Source organism: Schistocerca serialis, unplaced genomic scaffold (genome assembly GCF_023864345.2).
Source record: "Schistocerca serialis cubense isolate TAMUIC-IGC-003099 unplaced genomic scaffold, iqSchSeri2.2 HiC_scaffold_494, whole genome shotgun sequence".
Classification (NCBI taxonomy): domain Eukaryota; kingdom Metazoa; phylum Arthropoda; class Insecta; order Orthoptera; family Acrididae; genus Schistocerca; species Schistocerca serialis.
This window is the reverse complement of record NW_026048075.1, coordinates 12,501-17,116: the sequence shown is the minus strand read 5'-3', so window position 1 is coordinate 17,116 and position 4,616 is coordinate 12,501. Positions and strand designations below refer to the sequence as shown.

Genomic DNA, 4,616 nt, shown 5'->3' with positions numbered 1-4,616 from the left:
GCAAAGTCGGGACAAAGTCGGGACGGAAGAGGACAGGTGCGAATGCACTGCACGGATCACGCAAATATGTGGATGCGAAGGCGCGCCGCGCGGCGTGTGTCAGGTGAGGAAGCTGCCGGGGGGCGCTCTCCAGCAGGACACTGCTACACCCCGCACAGCCCCCCGCCGGATAACGGCTGTCTCACGCAAGTGGCGGCGCGGCGCGGCGCGCCCGCCAGTTCGGCAGACGCCTCTGAGACGCCGGACGCGCACAACGCGCCGCCTTCGAGGCTCCAGCTGTTGCGGAAGGACGTGCTCTGCGTCAAATGTGTCACCGAAAACTGCGATTGTGTGTGTTGGGAGAAGAGGCAGAGGCGTCTTCTGTCGTGCGGCTACAGTATAAGGGCGCCAACGGCCATACCATGTTGAATACACCGGTTCTCGTCCGATCACCGAAGTTAAGCAACATCGGGCCCGGTTAGTACTTGGATGGGTGACCGCCTGGGAACACCGGGTGCTGTTGGCTCCCCTTCGTTTTCTCCTTTTTACGCCGCTATCCCTGCCAGCCCTCTTTTCATACTACCTTTCTTTTGTTCAAACGTGCATCCTTAAGCGTTTTAAACGTGCTAGGAATGCCTTGAAAATAACGAAACACTACGAATCGACAGATGTGATGTGAAAGAAGTCAGGGCCACCTACTGTTTCGTAGCAGTGCAAAACTCCACCGAAAAAAAAAAAAAAAAAAAAAAAATGAAAATAAACATAAGATACGATATTAATGGCCTCAGTTCGAAGAAGAATGCGCCAAGGACGATTTCTTAAAAGCGCCTGAAGGTAACAAAACAGTATGAACCGACAGATATGTTCTGAAATACGTCAGGGCTTGTTGTTTTGCAGCAGTGTACGACTCCAAACTTGTAAACAAAAATGTATCTTTCGCCGCTAGAAGAGATAGACGCTTTGGCGACCCTCCTGTGTCTTGTGTCCGTGTTTTCGCACCTTTGCACACGTCTACTGGCCGCAAACGGCGTCTCGGACACGCCCGTTAGGCCCACGGCCGTCTCGCAGATGTTTCTCTTGCTTGTGCTGTCATATGGGCCACGACCCGAGCGGCAGCGAGCGGCAGTCGAGCAAAGTCGGGGACAAGTCGGGACGGAAGAGGACAGGTGCGAATGCACTGCACGGATCACGCAAATATGTGGATGCGAAGCGCGCCGCGCGGCGTGTGTCAGGTGAGGAAGCTGCCGGGGGCGCTCTCCAGCAGGACACTGCTACACCCCGCACAGCCCCCCGCCGGATAACGGCTGTCTCACGCAAGTGGCGGCGCGGCGCGGCGCGCCCGCCAGTTCGGCAGACGCCTCTGAGACGCCGGACGCGCACAACGCGCCGCCTTCGAGGCTCCAGCTGTTGCGGAAGGACGTGCTCTGCGTCAAATGTGTCACCGAAAACTGCGATTGTGTGTGTTGGGAGAAGAGGCAGAGGCGTCTTCTGTCGTGCGGCTACAGTATAAGGGCGCCAACGGCCATACCATGTTGAATACACCGGTTCTCGTCCGATCACCGAAGTTAAGCAACATCGGGCCCGGTTAGTACTTGGATGGGTGACCGCCTGGGAACACCGGGTGCTGTTGGCTCCCCTTCGTTTTCTCCTTTTTACGCCGCTATCCCTGCCAGCCCTCTTTTCATACTACCTTTCTTTTGTTCAAACGTGCATCCTTAAGCGTTTTAAACGTGCTAGGAATGCCTTGAAAATAACGAAACACTACGAATCGACAGATGTGATGTGAAAGAAGTCAGGGCCACCTACTGTTTCGTAGCAGTGCAAAACTCCACCGAAAAAAAAAAAAAAAAAAAAAAATGAAAATAAACATAAGATACGATATTAATGGCCTCAGTTCGAAGAAGAATGCGCCAAGGACGATTTCTTAAAAGCGCCTGAAGGTAACAAAACAGTATGAACCGACAGATATGTTCTGAAATACGTCAGGGCTTGTTGTTTTGCAGCAGTGTACGACTCCAAACTTGTAAACAAAAATGTATCTTTCGCCGCTAGAAGAGATAGACGCTTTGGCGACCCTCCTGTGTCTTGTGTCCGTGTTTTCGCACCTTTGCACACGTCTACTGGCCGCAAACGGCGTCTCGGACACGCCCGTTAGGCCCACGGCCGTCTCGCAGATGTTTCTCTTGCTTGTGCTGTCATATGGGCCACGACCCGAGCGGCAGCGAGCGGCAGTCGAGCAAAGTCGGGACAAGTCGGGACGGAAGAGGACAGGTGCGAATGCACTGCACGGATCACGCAAATATGTGGATGCGAAGCGCGCCGCGCGGCGTGTGTCAGGTGAGGAAGCTGCCGGGGGCGCTCTCCAGCAGGACACTGCTACACCCCGCACAGCCCCCCGCCGGATAACGGCTGTCTCACGCAAGTGGCGGCGCGGCGCGGCGCGCCCGCCAGTTCGGCAGACGCCTCTGAGACGCCGGACGCGCACAACGCGCCGCCTTCGAGGCTCCAGCTGTTGCGGAAGGACGTGCTCTGCGTCAAATGTGTCACCGAAAACTGCGATTGTGTGTGTTGGGAGAAGAGGCAGAGGCGTCTTCTGTCGTGCGGCTACAGTATAAGGGCGCCAACGGCCATACCATGTTGAATACACCGGTTCTCGTCCGATCACCGAAGTTAAGCAACATCGGGCCCGGTTAGTACTTGGATGGGTGACCGCCTGGGAACACCGGGTGCTGTTGGCTCCCCTTCGTTTTCTCCTTTTTACGCCGCTATCCCTGCCAGCCCTCTTTTCATACTACCTTTCTTTTGTTCAAACGTGCATCCTTAAGCGTTTTAAACGTGCTAGGAATGCCTTGAAAATAACGAAACACTACGAATCGACAGATGTGATGTGAAAGAAGTCAGGGCCACCTACTGTTTCGTAGCAGTGCAAAACTCCACCGAAAAAAAAAAAAAAAAAAAAAAATGAAAATAAACATAAGATACGATATTAATGGCCTCAGTTCGAAGAAGAATGCGCCAAGGACGATTTCTTAAAAGCGCCTGAAGGTAACAAAACAGTATGAACCGACAGATATGTTCTGAAATACGTCAGGGCTTGTTGTTTTGCAGCAGTGTACGACTCCAAACTTGTAAACAAAAATGTATCTTTCGCCGCTAGAAGAGATAGACGCTTTGGCGACCCTCCTGTGTCTTGTGTCCGTGTTTTCGCACCTTTGCACACGTCTACTGGCCGCAAACGGCGTCTCGGACACGCCCGTTAGGCCCACGGCCGTCTCGCAGATGTTTCTCTTGCTTGTGCTGTCATATGGGCCACGACCCGAGCGGCAGCGAGCGGCAGTCGAGCAAAGTCGGGACAAGTCGGGACGGAAGAGGACAGGTGCGAATGCACTGCACGGATCACGCAAATATGTGGATGCGAAGCGCGCCGCGCGGCGTGTGTCAGGTGAGGAAGCTGCCGGGGGCGCTCTCCAGCAGGACACTGCTACACCCCGCACAGCCCCCCGCCGGATAACGGCTGTCTCACGCAAGTGGCGGCGCGGCGCGGCGCGCCCGCCAGTTCGGCAGACGCCTCTGAGACGCCGGACGCGCACAACGCGCCGCCTTCGAGGCTCCAGCTGTTGCGGAAGGACGTGCTCTGCGTCAAATGTGTCACCGAAAACTGCGATTGTGTGTGTTGGGAGAAGAGGCAGAGGCGTCTTCTGTCGTGCGGCTACAGTATAAGGGCGCCAACGGCCATACCATGTTGAATACACCGGTTCTCGTCCGATCACCGAAGTTAAGCAACATCGGGCCCGGTTAGTACTTGGATGGGTGACCGCCTGGGAACACCGGGTGCTGTTGGCTCCCCTTCGTTTTCTCCTTTTTACGCCGCTATCCCTGCCAGCCCTCTTTTCATACTACCTTTCTTTTGTTCAAACGTGCATCCTTAAGCGTTTTAAACGTGCTAGGAATGCCTTGAAAATAACGAAACACTACGAATCGACAGATGTGATGTGAAAGAAGTCAGGGCCACCTACTGTTTCGTAGCAGTGCAAAACTCCACCGAAAAAAAAAAAAAAAAAAAAAAATGAAAATAAACATAAGATACGATATTAATGGCCTCAGTTCGAAGAAGAATGCGCCAAGGACGATTTCTTAAAAGCGCCTGAAGGTAACAAAACAGTATGAACCGACAGATATGTTCTGAAATACGTCAGGGCTTGTTGTTTTGCAGCAGTGTACGACTCCAAACTTGTAAACAAAAATGTATCTTTCGCCGCTAGAAGAGATAGACGCTTTGGCGACCCTCCTGTGTCTTGTGTCCGTGTTTTCGCACCTTTGCACACGTCTACTGGCCGCAAACGGCGTCTCGGACACGCCCGTTAGGCCCACGGCCGTCTCGCAGATGTTTCTCTTGCTTGTGCTGTCATATGGGCCACGACCCGAGCGGCAGCGAGCGGCAGTCGAGCAAAGTCGGGACAAGTCGGGACGGAAGAGGACAGGTGCGAATGCACTGCACGGATCACGCAAATATGTGGATGCGAAGCGCGCCGCGCGGCGTGTGTCAGGTGAGGAAGCTGCCGGGGGCGCTCTCCAGCAGGACACTGCTACACCCCGCACAGCCCCCCGCCGGATAACGGCTGTCTCACGCAAGTGGC

At 54.3% G+C, this 4,616-nt stretch overlaps 4 non-coding genes across 4 annotated transcripts; all 4 read left to right on the top strand.

The window, feature by feature from the left end:
- Positions 1 to 386: 386 nt before the first annotated feature.
- On the top strand, positions 387 to 505 carry LOC126447209 (5S ribosomal RNA). The gene has a single exon (XR_007583660.1). It is a non-coding gene; the product is annotated as a 5S ribosomal RNA (ribosomal RNA).
- A 988-nt stretch (positions 506 to 1,493) lies between these two features.
- On the top strand, positions 1,494 to 1,612 carry LOC126447207 (5S ribosomal RNA). Its single transcript, XR_007583658.1, has one exon. It is a non-coding gene; the product is annotated as a 5S ribosomal RNA (ribosomal RNA).
- A 986-nt stretch (positions 1,613 to 2,598) lies between these two features.
- Positions 2,599 to 2,717, top strand: LOC126447206 (5S ribosomal RNA). Its single transcript, XR_007583657.1, has one exon. It is a non-coding gene; the product is annotated as a 5S ribosomal RNA (ribosomal RNA).
- A 986-nt stretch (positions 2,718 to 3,703) lies between these two features.
- LOC126447205 (5S ribosomal RNA) lies at positions 3,704 to 3,822 on the top strand. Its single transcript, XR_007583656.1, has one exon. It is a non-coding gene; the product is annotated as a 5S ribosomal RNA (ribosomal RNA).
- Positions 3,823 to 4,616: the final 794 nt, after the last annotated feature.